Here is a 15601-nt window from a genome sequence, read left to right as displayed (position 1 = left end):
TCCAGCAGCGGCGTCTCGAGCTCGTACCTCAATTTTTTGCACGCGTAACAAAGCAAAATATAGTCCACTCATGCATATACAGTAATATAATGCACTCGTAGGTCAAGGTACCACTGTATTTAGTAGTTATATTTGGGGCTGCAGCTATCGATTCTGTGAAAACTAAACTCATTTAGAGCATTTCATTGTCATATTACATTCAAATGCAAATACAAATATATAAATAAAAAATCATAAATAAACACTGACTTTATTTCTCGTTTATCCAACATTTCTGGTGCCTCCACTGGTAACCATGTTGTGTGTCTGAAGTTTGAAGTTGTTGGTGTGTGAACGAGGCTCCTCTGCTAATACCATGTGATTTTATTGATTGTAGCACATTTTATTTTCAATGTGTGAAGCTTTCTGGCACTACAGAGGAGGTGACGCTGCCCGACTGCCTAAAAAAGTTGGAATTACGAGAAATAAACGTGGAATTAGGCAAACTTTTTTTTTTATCTGGCGGAAATGGACTTCCATATGAATCTTTTACTCACCCCTCAAAAGTTTTCTACTTTTCTCCTTTTTCATTCTGCAGCATCTTTTACTTCCTACAACCTGACTTCAGTTCATCACCTCACCATCTGTGGCGCTATTTGCCCTTTTCACCTTCTGTGTCTCCTGTATGTGTGCACACAGGGTTCAGAGTTTACTTACAGGTGCACACATTCTCCCGTTAAGTTTTTAATCACAACGTTTGTGTGGAACGTGGCGCATACACATTTCCAGCCCTGTTTTGTGTGTATCAGATTTAGTGGTGTCACTGTGATAAATACAAACTTTTTTCATCTCAGTGCACCAGTGCTAAAGCTTTTCTTGCCCAATGTGGGAAGGAATTAAATACACTAAGATGATGTGTTTAATGCTCTACTGACTGAGCTCACTGGGCAGCTGCCTGTTCCGCCCTGTTCCATGAAAGCACCAGCATGTTGGAAACTGGATTATCTGCACTACTTTTGTGCTTAAAGAATTGTGCTGTGCTCAGCAATAAAACTCAATAGAGCTCAAACTGTCCTGTGTTTAACGGTGAGAAAAGTGCCACAGTCTGCCAGAGACACTGTTCAATTCTAAATGCTTTATTTAAGGTAAAACTATGACTTACTATGAACTTCAGAAATTGTAGACAAGTGAAGACATTGCAGAAAACTTCATCACTGCTGTGATGGCTGAGTGGTGAAGGCATTGGACTTGAAATCCAATGGGGTTTCCCCACGCAGGTTCAGATCCTGCTTACAGCGTTTCATCAATGTGTGATAGTAATTTATGGTTAAGTCTTTACTGTGTGAAGTGAACGATGTACAGAAGTGTTTCATGCATAGAACAAACGTTGAAAACGAACATAATCTGGTTTACTTGAGGTGAAAGTTGTTTTGCTGGGACGAGGAGGAAGAACATTAGAACTCACATGACCTCTTTTGGAAACATGATTCGTCTTGTGCTTTCTACAAGATCAAAGAGGTACAGAAAAAATCTTTTTAAACTTCTTGGACATAGCTGCCTGCAAGTCTTACATAATACACAAGGACCTACATGGCAACAGGATCAATACAGTGTCTGTAGAACAAAGTATTGCAGAGTTCTGAAGTGTTGGACATTTCAGACAGATTTACTACAGATATTTATTATTTTTTTACAGAGGTTAATTACACAAGTCTCCATTAGGTGGCAATGTGTCCTCTATTCTTACCCCACGAAAGACTTACAGATTAAAGACAAATAAAAAGATGAAGAAGATGAAGAGGTGTAAAATTTCTGGGTTTTTAAACTCAGCATTTTATACTTTTGAGGAAACGAAAACAAACAATATTCAAACAAACAATATTCACTACATGCATGAATCTCTGTTCCAGTGTGTTTTTCACAAAATGCAATTCCAGAATTATGAATTTGAAGTCAGTGTCAGTGCCCAGTTTCAAGAACTGCTGAAAACGAATTAGCTGATAAAGTGAATGTGTTTAATTTTTTGTCACTCGGTTAAGATCAGACATGTTATGTAGGACATTCAGAGCATTCCTTCAGAATATTTAGGAAGTGCAGTATTCAGGTGAGGCAAGAAATCTAACATCATGACTTTTTAATGAGACTTATTGTAATGCCCAAGTGGTGAAGGTGTTGGTTTTGAAAGACTTCTTACCATGTGTCAACTCCAGAGTGTCAATAGTGCAGTTGCTGTTGCTTCTTTGCTGAGTTCATTATTGTAGTTCTGTTCAGGGCTTAAATGGGGCAGAGATCTGCTGCTGCGATGGCGTGTGATGAAGGTGTTGGACGTGAACCAAAGGGGTTATTTTGATATTTTGACTGAGGGCTCGTAACCCTGTTTGACAAACGAGAGGGTTTTTAGCTTGTGCTGTCACGTGACCACACACGCACACGGCCGAGACTCCGTGATTACCAGCAGATTAACCAAAGCTGAACAGATTCAGATGCGTCAACAACGAACACAAACCTTTTCGTCTCAGCGACAATGCAAAGGGGTCCACACCCAACGTGGGGCTCGAACCTACGACCCTGAGATTAAGAGTCTCGTGCTCGTAGTCTATTCCACCCTGTTTCAAGAAAGCACTCAGCCAATGGCACAAGTTTGTTTATCTTTTATTCTCCAGGCATTCAACTGTAGTCCACGGCACGTACATTTTCTGGAATAAGACTTTGAGGAAACTCAGGTAGAATTAACTACATGACCAACCACATTAACCACAACAGACTTGTGCATATTTTCTTGTATTTTCTTGTTTATTATGGTGATGTTTATGGTTGTTGTTATGATCTTTGGTGATCATGATGTACTAATATATTGCAGCACTTCATGTGTTACTGTATTTTACAATGAACTGCATTAACATAAAGAACAGTTCGTTAGAAAGAACTTTATGTATGATATTGTGTATTAATGTATTTTTTCGCATGGTAGTTGTACATTGCATCACTTTTCAAGCTACTATCTCTTATTATATTTTACGTTAATGACATGAACAACAACAGATTCATGTATCTTAAGCATTTCTCATACGTGCATTACATTTACATTAATGTGTTTTCCGTGAGCTCATCAGTGCAGTATATTGCATCACTTTCATGCTGTCATCTTTAGGCTTTAGGGGATGATGAGTGGACGTCTCATCTGCAGCGGTAGATGATGATGAGTGGACGTCTCATCTGCAGCAGTAGATGATGATGAGTGGACGCCTGCCTGTGGTGGTAGAGGATGATGAGAGGACGTCTCGTCTATAGTGGTAGAGGACGATGAGTGGATGTTTTGTCTCCAGTGGTAGAGGATGATGAGTGGACTTCTCGTCTGCGGTGGTTTGGCAGCACTGGGGTTTGGCTCTGAAGCTGAAACACACCTGCTCCCAGTCAGAAGAAATGGTTTGATCTGTTTCATAAGGTTTGTGCTGACAAAAATTTATGAGAACATAATTAAACACATGTCTCATAACCTAAAGGTCTTTATTTGTACAGATTGAGAAATGTCCAATGCAGGTCCACGGCCAGTCGAAACTTTTCGTGGATCACAGAAACGTGTTTGTGGATTCCACCCTCCTGAAGTGTTTATTTTAGACTTCAAACAAATGCACTGGAAGAAAAACAGACAGGCAAAAGTTCACCAAGCGGAGCTTTTTTATTTTCCTTCGTTTTCACGCTGCCATTTTCCTTCTTGACGTTCGCGGTGGTCCCTCCCGGATCTGCACGCGCTCCTTCGCGTCCGGCAGTCTTACTAGCGGATCGGCGTGCTTTCTCTCTTAGCACTCGAGTTTCCTCGTGGACCAACCAGCCTTTTTTGCATCCACGGAGTTTACTTTCCGGCTGACGATTCAGCGACCTTCCCTTGTCTCTCTGATTGGTGTCTCTCTCGGAGGTTCTCGTGTTTCTCCTCTTTATTGGCGCCACCAGACTGAAACAGAGCACTGACTAGTTGTTAGATTTTTATCATGCCCAAACGAAACTTAATTCGTGGAGAGGTTTTCCATACGATCTGCGATACCCGTAGGCCTTTCTGATCAGGGAAGAATCACACCGCACACAGCAAATGCTTCCTCTTCAGTTTATTGCAGGCGGCAGAACGTTTATATACACATACAAAGAAAAGAAACCTGACCTAGTTGTTTCCTGTTTAGACAAGAGGATATACTAGCTGGCGATGTGTGAGTCCAGATAAGGACTCCCTGTTTACCTTAAAGACTAACATCGTAAATATTCTATAGACACTGAGCAGACAAAGGAATGTGTGTGAAACAGTGTGAAAACCATCTTAACACTAACAATGGCCACTTTAAATCATTTATGATTTAGCATCACACACCAAAACATAGGATGTTCATCCATGGAACAGAACCGGTGACACAAACTGCAAATGAAAAGACAAAGACAAACAAAACATACTCTTAATCTTCTCAAAAAAACTTTGTTCAGCAGATGTTTCACGTTCTCCAAGACATCATGAGACATTTATTTCTCAGTGCTTGCTCAGTATGTCTATTAGCAGTATTATAAGGTATACAGGTACAATCTCTTCTCTGAATAATGTGTTCAAAGAGAATAAGGAAAATTCGGAGTCTAGTTACAACTATGCACATATTGTTATAGAATTTAGACCTAGAGCAGGTATCAGGGTAAGCTAAACAAAACAGTTAAGTGAGTCAGATCTTCACCCGGAGGTGGCCCCTTTCTACTATAAAGAAAGGATCTTTCCGTGGGCTCTCAACTGTTTCAGCCCTGAATACTCACTTAGGCAGGCTTCTTAGGCCAACAGACCAATTAGTGCACAGATTAAGTGGGTGCTGTTTTGATCCTGCTTGCATGTATCCACTGTGGCTGATGATCAGTCAGAACTCCAGTTCTGGTTACAGCTAGAACAGTCGCTGGACCCAGATACTGGCTCACCGACCTTGGTAGGCTTCAGACTTCGTATCAGGACCTGCTGATTAGGCACAAAAGGGTGTGTTGGCTTATCTGTGGGCAGAGGAAGAGTTAGTGAGACATCAGCACTGATAGTCGCCCACCATCACTTCCAGGTTACCTAAGGAGAAATGCCAGTCGTCCCCTGACCCATGGGGTCGGGAAAGGCCGGCCCATTAGAATTTCAAAAGGTGACAGTTTGGTAGTTGAAGATGGGGTCATTCTCATTTCTGTGAGCACTGCCGGGAGAACAACAGTCCAATTTCGGCCTATTTCAATGCAGGCTTTAGTAATACGTTCCTTAATGGTTCTGTTTGTTCTCTCTACCACTCCAGCTGACTGTGGGTGATAGGGAATATTAAAATGCCAGTCAATTGCTAAGCTTTTAGCCAAAAGTTGTGTTACCTTCAAGCAAAAGGTGTGCCGTTATCACTTTCAATCACACTAGGAATACCAAACCTAGAGATGATCTCTTTTGTTAATATTTTGACAACCGTTTTAGCATTCTCTGTCGCACATGCAAATGCTTCTGGCCACTTACTGAATCTGTCAACTATAACCAACAGATATCTCAAATTTCCTACAGCTGGCATATGTGTAAAATCTATCTGTAGGTGTTGGAAAGGGGCTTCAGGAAAAGTAAGCGCAGTATGTTGTACAGGTCGATGTCGTTAGTTTTGGCACAAGTCAAACATGAATCCAACACTAGCTTGGTTGTTTTAGCTACATCAGCAATACAGTATAATGCATTTATAGCCTGTATGACTTTAGCTATGCTAATGTGTGACATCCCATGGTAATGCTTCACCAACACTATTAAAGCTAGTTTGGGAAGAGCAATTTTGCCATCTACATCTCTAATGATACCAGCAGAATCTGATTTACATTGTTTAGAAGCCCAATACTCAATGTCCTCCTCAGTAGGCTGACTTTGAAGTATTTTAGGTCAATGTCTGGTATATTGGAGATATGTGACATCATCGAGATCTCAGGATTTGTATGTACAGTGTCCAAATCTACTGGTTGTTTTGCTGCTTCCTTAGCTACTTTATCCGCTAATGTATTTCCTGAATTTCCTCTGAATCACCTACGGCATGTCCTTTAACCTTCACTATGGCCACTTTGGCAGGAGTTGAACAGCTTTTAAAAGGTCACCTATGAGATTAAAATGTGCTATGGGCTTTCCATCAGCTGTTTTAAAGTCTCTTTGCTTCCATGTTTCGGCAAAATCATGCACAACACCATAAGCATACTTAGAATCAGTGTATATAGTCACTACTTTACCTTCAGACAACTGACATGCTCTTGTGAGTGCGACCAACTCTGCAGCTTGTGCAGATGTGTATGGTAATGATTTAGCTTCAACTATTACATCAGGTAATCTTACAACCGCATATCCACATAAATACACATCATCAGAAGGTTTTGAACATGAACCATCTACATATAGACAATCCCCCTCTTCCAGGGCCTTATCTAAAAGATCGGGCCTACAAGAGGTCTCTTGTTCAATGTGTTTAAGGCAATCATGTGTCGTCAAAACCATCTAAGTCAATATTGTCTAGCAGATCACGCAGAGCTACTACAGCTGAATGCGGCTGTGAAGAAGGCTTAATAGTTAAGTTTTCCGTTGCCAAGAGCGTGGTCTCATAACCAGATCTACGTTGTGCTGTCATATGTTGTGTAAAATAGCTGTTACCTGATGTAAGGTGTACAGTATCAAAGGATGTGACAGCACCGTTTTCTCAGCATCCCGGACCATCAGAGCCGCAGCAGCCACTGCACGCAAGCACGAGGGCAACCCTTGTGCTATGTTGTCTAAAGATTTGGAAAGATATGCAACAGGGCGATGTCTGTCACCGTGTTCCTGGGCTAGGATCCCCGCAGCCGTACCACCACGTTCGTGCACATATAGATGAAAAGGCTTAGCATAATTCGGAAGACCTAGAGCTGGAGCAGACTGTATAGCCTTCTTGAGGGCAGCAAAACTGTCAGTCATTTCATAAGTCCACAGAATGAGATGTGATGGAGGAGCTTTGTGATCAATAGCACTACGCAAAATTTTATCATGCTGTGCGCAGTCAGGGATCCATGCTCGGCAGTAGTTCACCAGTCCCAAGAAGCTCTTCATCTGTTTCCCAGTCTGAGGTCTTGAAAACCTAGTCACAAGCTGCACTCGGTCCTGCGATATCTTACGTTGGCCTTCTGAGATCACATGGCCCAGATATGAGACCTTTCTCTTCACCCACTGTAGTTTCTGGTGTGAAGCTTTAAATCCAGCCTGAGCGAGGACATTGCAGACAATCACTGATGCCTTGTGGCAGTCCTGCTCAGTCAGTCCTGTGACAAGGATGTCATCTGCGTATTGAAGAATGCAGGTTGTTTCTGGAAGGTGTATATCAGCCAAAGTTCTGTGCACTACAGCGGAGAATACGGCTGGCGAGTCAACAAAACCCTGAGGAAGACGGGTCCAGGTGAATTGACGTCCCCTATAGGTAAATGCGAAAAGTGTCTGCGTTGAGGCCAAAGGGACACTGAAAAAAGCAGAACACAGATCAATCACAGTAAAAAATCTGTGAGTCGCTGGTATAGAGTTAACAATGGTAGCTACATCGGGCACCAAAGGAGCTAACGGAATAACTAATTTATTAATCTCACGTAAATCCTGTGTTAGCCTCCAGAATTTTTTATCTGCCTTCAAGACGGGATTAATCGGTGTGTTATACGGTGAATGTGTCTCGATCAAAACACCTTGTGACAATAAATTGTCAATAACTGGAGCAATGCCAACATTTTTCTCTTTCGACAATGGATATTGTTTAACAAAAAGTGGATGGTGTGTTTTCATGAGTGCATGATACGGTTTTACCTGGATTAAACCTGCCTCATCTTTGAGAGAGGCCCATAATTTAGGGTTAACTTCAACTAAATTTGGTTCATGAGACAGGACCTCTGTACTACCCTGGAAGAAATCTTCCGGATGTGGCTGTGGCTCGGTTGAGAGCATGAGGACAGAAGGAAAAGACAGTGAGACATTGGTTTCAAAAAAACAGAATTTCCATTCCCATTTTATGCATCATATCTCTTCCTAAAAGGTTTAAAGGAATTATTGTAAAGCTATGATAAAAATTAGTACCAGTCGGTGTCACTACAGGCAAAAGGTGAGTTACAGGACATGAAATTGGAAATCTATCCATTCCCTAATAGAACTTCCCCTTTTTCCTAGGACCTCCTCCTTGAGTTTTGTGCTGAGGCTGGAATGCACCACTTCCTGTTGCAGTGCAGAGCATAACGGGTTAACTTAACCTGGAGCATAGTAGAAACCTCTAGCAGCATCTAAATCTCTAGGAAAATGTATCTAGATGTAATAAATTTCACTCCATAATGCCAAATGGTCTAAATAAGGATTAGTTCAATAAACGGCACAATTCCTATACATAAAATCTATGGGATTTTCTTCCTGGCAATAAGCGAGAAATGTCATGACCCATCTTCTTAACACAGAACAAAGAACAGACACACAACACTTAATACACAGACAATACACACAACACTAGGCACCAGGGGGATCGCAGTCTTCAAACAAAAAAATAATCCAATCTCTCCAATTGAATCACAAATTTTGTTAGGTAGGAGAAAAAAATAGACTATAAAGCCAAAACAAGATTGAAGTCTTTTGAAAAATTTTAAAGTCTTTTCAAAATGTCCATTTTTCTTTAGTTCCTTTTCTATTTTCTCTCACTTTTTTTAAAAATGTATTTATTTATTTTCTTCTTAAAAACAATTCATTTTTCATTCATCTATTTTTTTTCGGGCATATAAATTATCGTGGATTCTTTTGGATACTTCAGACAATATCGCCTATATTAGACAGACCGTAAAAACGCCTTCTAATCTTGCATCTTACATCTAAGGTGAGGAAACCAATGTCGCGAAATCATCCCACCAAAGGAAATTATCATTAAACAATTAATGCATAACCAAGACACGAAAACATATGCAGCCCTATTGGCTGGCATACGGGACAATCCCCGCAAACAAGGAAGTACATTAAACTCACCTTGATGCGTGATTTCCCTTTTTGGATATTGCTGAAAGTATCTCGCTTCTGACACCAAAACTGTTAGATTTTTATCATGCCCAAACGAAACTTAATTCGTGGAGAGGTTTTCCATACGATCTGCGATACCCGTAGGCCTTTCTGATCAGGGAAGAATCACACCGCACACAGCAAATGCTTCCTCTTCAGTTTATTGCAGGCGGCAGAACGTTTATATACACATACAAACAAAAGAAACCTGACCTAGTTGTTTCCTGTTTAGACAAGAGAATATACTAGCTGGCGATGTGTGAGTCCAGATAAGGACTCCCTGTTTACCTTAAAGACTAACATCGTAAATATTCTATAGACACTGAGCAGACAAAGGAATGTGTGTGAAACAGTGTGAAAACCATCTTAACACTAACACTAGTCTCATCAGCTGCAGGTGTTTCTTACCTCTCGTTCCGTCCGGCTCTGCCTCCACTCGCGCACCGCTGCTACAGTTTACATCCCTAATCATATATAACAATGTCTGCTTTATCTATTCCCATGTCTCATCCAGTGATTAAGTAGTGGAAGCACTGAGATCAGTGTAAAAGACTTTGGGTTTTGCTCAAGTGTGTTAAAGTGAGTTATATTTATAGATCTTCATATCACTTCTGACCTCAGACTCTCACTAGTGTACAGAGATGATTGTGGATTAAACATATTAATGTGTGAATGTTAGATTTTCAATGTTTCTTCTTATTTAGATCTGTAAAAAATACCAAGACTAAAAGGTAAATAAAACCTGTTTTCCACACTCTTTATTGTTCTTTTACCAGGTCGTAAGTGTTCCACCTGCTGCAAGTGTTCCACCTGCTTTACTCCACTCCTACTGCTGTAGCGCCCTCTACCTCCACCCCCACCATTATCCAGCCTGCACTTACATTATCACTGCTCATTCATTATTTTCATATTTCAGTATTTACTCCACACGCAATTATCTCTGGAACGTCCCCAAAGCCTTTTATAGTCATATTGTCTTTTATTGGATAGAAGATTATTTGTGTTTTCTTCAAAAGGGAAATCAGATCTTTACATTTCCAGCACATGTATGATTTTACATGAATGTCAGTCTGTTCTGTCGCCTCTCTTTTTTAGTTTATAAAGTCACATTTTCCTTTATCTGCATCCAGTCCTGCTTTTTCTTTTAGTTCTGCTCATTTAACCATTTCTTCCTGGTGTTTTGATTCATTTAGAGACTTGATATTATTTTACCATTTATAAAGATTTTTTTGCTAATATTATACAGTTGTGTAATGATTCTATTTTTGTGGATTTAATATTTTTATCTCTTTATATATTTTTTAAAAACCCACTTTGGAACTTTTTAATCATAAATGTTTATATTTATTGTTAAATACCCCTTACTAATATATACATAATTTGGAAATATTATTTGTAGCTTTGTGTGTTTGCATTATTATAGTTTATCATGTGAAATTTTTGTAGCATTTTCAGTAAATAAAAATAAAATGTTTTATTGTTTATAGAACAGTGACTCATGAATTATTCTGTGAACCTGCTGAACCCATTATCATCTTCATTATTATTATTATTATTATTATTATTATTATTATTATTATTAAGTAGAATAAAAAAATAACATAAATATAAAACATGTCCCATAAAATAAAAAAGAGACTTTTGATAAAATAAGTGTTAAATTTAAATAAGTACATTAAGAAAACAATGCATACATTTTAAGTACTTTATTGCAATTTCAAGAAAAATATTACATCACACAGTAACAAGAGATTTATTTTCATTCACATGCAAAGAAAAAAATTAATAAAATAAGAAAAATAAAACGGAAATTTACAAAAGGAATAAAATCCAATGTTATTTAAACTTTTTCTTCTTGTTTATGTTGAAATATTGCAAACAAATACACAAATAAATTCATTAATTCACCTTCAGAGAAAAAAACACATCACACCAAAACAACCATGGAACAGTGTTGTGCTGTTTACTAAGAAATAGTTACAGTTACTTACTTCATTCAAAAAGTAACTCAATTACTTTGTTGATTATTTACAAAAAAAGTAATGCGTTACTGTTAAAATTAACTTTTGAGTAAATTTTTTAAAAAACGTTCTTAAATGTTCCCATTAATGCCCTTTTATGCGTTATGGTCTATACAAACACAAAGCCAGGCGTAGCCATCATTTCAAAAGTGGGGGATGAAATGTCTAGTGTTACCTGTTTTTTTTTTCAGTTAACCCTTGTTTAATTGACAGGTTTTATTTTTAATCTTTTTTTTTTTGCTTTATATGCTTTATGATGATATATGATTATTTAAAACAGAAAGAACAAAAGAAATACAGTAGCTTGTCACTGGGATTGTGAAAAGGACATCTTTGTACCTTATTTACCCCAAAAATGTATAGTTGTACATTAAGGTACACATTGGTACTCTAAGGTAGTAATGTGTACCTTTTGAGTATAAAGTACAAAGATGTCCTTATAATGGTATTAAGAGTATATTGTTTACATATTTCAAATTGTATTTTGTGTATGCACAGTACACGGCACACAGTAATGGATACTTGCACATTCAAATAATACTTCATTTTGTTCTATTCTACAGTCCATATTTCAGAATAAAACAAGTCATTCAAAACAAACTATTGAAAGAAAATATGTATTGAACTCAACTGACAAACATGTCAAGACCCGATATCAATTATACCATGAGATGAAATAAACATTTAATGCCACTTCTTTTAAGCCTCTCTTGTTTGATAGTATTGTAACGCTTCTGTCATCTACCCTCATTCACCGGACTACATTACCCATCATCCTTTGCACCCGTCATCCACCATGTTTGTTTCCTGTCTTCACCTGTCTGTTCACCCGGACTCTATTTATATACAAAAACTTTTTAGTCAAATGTAAGCTGTGTCTTTCTGGTTCAAGGTCGTATCTACTGCAATAAACAGCAACTCACGCCTCGTGAAGCTAGAAGCTAACCTGGTGTTATGTTGTACATTGTTGATAGTTTTCATACTTAAGCTGTGAAAGGAACATTTTAAGAGCTCAACACAACAGCAGAAGCCACTTTCGTTTTTGATTCTGAATATATTATTCAGCTTGTTTTGTTATTTATTTAAAAAACTTTGTGATATATTCAGTTTGTGCAGGTCTGACTTAAATAAAGAGTTTAAAATTACTTTGTTTTAAGTCAGTTTTGTGTTTGTATAGACCATAACGCATACAAGGGCATTAATAGGAACATTAAAGAAGGTTCTTTAAAAAGTAACTAAATCGACTTTGCAAATGCCCAAAATTAATGGAGATGCCGCTGAAAGACAGAAGGGTCTATGTCAAAGACAACAAACTGTTACGGCTGTATAAAACCAGGACATTGTGCAAAGGAGTGTCATCGCCGCCACACATGTGATGTATGTAAGTTGCGGCATCCCAAATGTCTTCATGATTACAATTGTGAGACTAATGCAAACAGAGAAAGACCACTGCCCATGGTGAGAGATGTATATGCACAGGAAAGAGAAGCTAGAAGCTAACCTGGTGTTATGTTGTACATTGTTGATAGTTTTCATACTTAAGCTGTGAAAGGAACATTTTAAGAGCTCAACACAACAGCAGAAGCCACTTTCGTTTTGATTCTGAATATATTATTCAGCTTGTTTTGTTATTTATTTAAAAACTTTGTGATATATTCAGTTTGTGCAGGTCTGACTTAAATAAAGAGTTTAAAATTACTTTGTTTTAAGTCAGTTTTGTGTTTGTATAGACCATAACGCATACAAGGGCATTAATAGGAACATTAAAGAAGGTTCTTTAAAAAGTAACTAAATCGACTTTGCAAATGCCCAAAATTAATGGAGATGCCGCTGAAAGACAGAAGGGTCTATGTCAAAGACAACAAACTGTGTTACGGCTGTATAAAACCAGGACATTGTGCAAAGGAGTGTCAAATCGTATACATGTGATGTATGTAAGTTATGGCATCCCAAATGTCTTCATGATTACAATTATGAGACTAATGCAAACAGAGAAAGACCACTGTCAATGGTGAGAGATGTATATGCACAGGAAAGAGAAGCTACCAATGCCATGTCCCTTAATGTCACGAGTGAAGGTCAGTCAGTCACTACTTCAATGATTGTAACGGTATGGGTGTCATCCTGTAAAAATCCATCTAAAGAGCAGCTTGTTTATGCTTCATTAGACACTTAAAGTGACACCAGTTTTATTGATGAAGCAGTGAGTGATTGAGCTACAAGTAGATACTCACCCAGTAAAACTCAAGTTTACCACCATGCTAGGAGACAATATGGTCATAAACAGCAAGAGGGTATCCGATCTTCATGTGAAAGGGGTACAGTTCTTCAGTGCATATCGATCTTCCCACGCACACAAAGAGTGTATTCCTATAAATCGTGATCACATACCAACAAACGAAACAGCAAAGAACTGGAATTATTTAAAGCCAATCACAAACATACTTCCACCTCTTCTCAGTTGTGAAGTAGGCCTGCTTATTGGCTATAACTGTCCTAGAGTACTAGCTCCCAGGAAAGTCATACTGGTTAAAGATAATGAGCCTTACGCCATTCTAACTGACCTAGGATGGAGTATTATAGGCTACTCCACACCAGGATTCCGTGATTCCACAATCAGTCTTTGTCACAGAATAACGACAAAGGAGCTGCCAACTTTGACACCCTTAGAGGCAATTCATGTTCAATTCATGTAGTTATGGACATGGAGGAATCTCTGCCTAAGAGACATTTATAATTTGGTGGGAGTGTAGCAGACATATCTGAATATTTTCTTTGTTTAATTTAATTTGTTAAATAATATTTTGCCAGGTTCTGAGTTTTTTGTGAAGTTATATTATATTGTTTCATCAAAGTTTTATATTTTGTTTAGCACCCCCCTAAAGGGCATAAGGTGTGTATATTTATATTGAAACTGCTGATTTAAGCATATGATTGTCACAATATTGCAGTTAAAGTGTTAATGATGTAAAGGCTGATGTGCATTTTCTGTTATTTGTTTGTTAGCTCTTAAGGTGATCTGCTGAAGTTACCAAGACTAAATAAAACTTCTTTGAGACCATCAGTAAAGTTTGGCCGTTATGAGGATGGGGTCCGCTACACCTGTATTTCTGATTGGAAAGAGCACACGGTATGTGGTTTAATCGTTAGATTTCATTTGTTAATTTGTAATAATACACTTGTGTATTGATATTGGCCCAAAGTCCAGAAACTCCAGGCAGAGAGCTGGTAAGTAAATCCGGATTATGTCCTCCTGCACTGTACAATGGTTTGGTTCAGACCTGTGATGTGCCTCAATATTCAGAATAGTCATTTCCCGAAATCAGCTGTGATTTGGATATTTTAGGGGTGTAATGTTACACAAAATGCATGGCTTGGTGTGAGTCGTAGACAGATGAGAGAATGCGGTAATTTTCCAAAATAAAACATCCAATTGACCTGGGGTTTGGGGACCTCTGATCTACAGTACATTTTATATATTTATATACTGGATGTGTGTAATATATAATTCATTTTTTATTCCAAGGCAATATATTTTAATTAAACTCAGGATGTAGTCATGAGCCCCTGTTCCTTTTGCTCTTTAGAGCTTCACTCACTCAATACCTTTTTTATAAAACTGATTTAGCTGCAGATTATTATAATATTCTTCTTCTTTCCTCCTCTACAGAAAAAGTCCAAAAAAGAAAACCTCAACAACAAGTCTCTTAATCGTTCCTAGGTAGCTGAGAATGAGACCTCCGTGACTCCACCTCGGTCCAGATTACCTCTCAGGTCCCAAAATCAGTGATGACTCCATTTTTCTTTTCTTTACCTGGAAAGACTTATGTACTTGCTTATCTACTTACACAACATATGTATTTTTAATGTGTTAATTTTTTCATTGTCATGATTTTAAAATGTTCTTTTATATGTTTCTTTTTCTTTCTCGTTCACTGTTTCAATGTTTAGCAAAATGTTTTTTCACTTGGATTAAATGGGTATTTTGTGTTTGTCTTTTGTTTTTGAAAGTGAAGACCGACTTCTGATTTAAAGACTGTTTAAAATCACTTTAAAACTAATAAAGATTTAAACATTTTCAAGAGTTGTGTGATTATGATGTTTATTTACGTCCTCATGTATAAAGAATGTAGGTCATATGGCTGTCTTGGATTTTAAACAGATATTTCAAATGTCTTTTGAAGCATCCAACTGGATGATGGGGGTTGTGGATAGATGGATTGGTGGATATGGGGAGGTGGACTTTAATAAACAAAGGGTTAAATAAATAAATAAATAAAATAAAAATAACACTGCCTCCCCAACCTAAACTAAAGCGGGACTTCGGAGAAGAAGGTTTAACCAATCAAATTCAAGTACTGAATCACGTGACTAGGTTTCACGTCTGAACGCTGCTCAGATGGCCTGCTATAAAAACTAAGCTGACTTCCTTCCCTGGCACCCTATCTAGTGAGTAAAATGGTGTCGGTTTACCGATCAGTAGGTCCCTACAAGGTTGTGGGGTCAAACCCCACCATTGCCAAGGTTTTTTTTCTCTTTTGAAATCTAATAGTTT

General features: G+C 38.1%; 1 non-coding gene across 1 annotated transcript; it reads left to right on the top strand.

Annotated features, from left to right (window-relative positions):
• The first annotated feature begins 1195 nt into the window (after positions 1 to 1195).
• Positions 1196 to 1277, top strand: trnas-uga. The gene has a single exon. It is a non-coding gene; the product is annotated as a tRNA-Ser (tRNA).
• Positions 1278 to 15601: the final 14324 nt, after the last annotated feature.

The sequence above is a fragment of the Silurus meridionalis genome, chromosome 3 (assembly GCF_014805685.1).
Source record: "Silurus meridionalis isolate SWU-2019-XX chromosome 3, ASM1480568v1, whole genome shotgun sequence".
In the NCBI taxonomy this organism is placed as follows: domain Eukaryota; kingdom Metazoa; phylum Chordata; class Actinopteri; order Siluriformes; family Siluridae; genus Silurus; species Silurus meridionalis.
The sequence above is the reverse complement of the archived record's forward strand: the minus strand, read 5'-3'. Positions and strand labels throughout refer to the sequence as shown.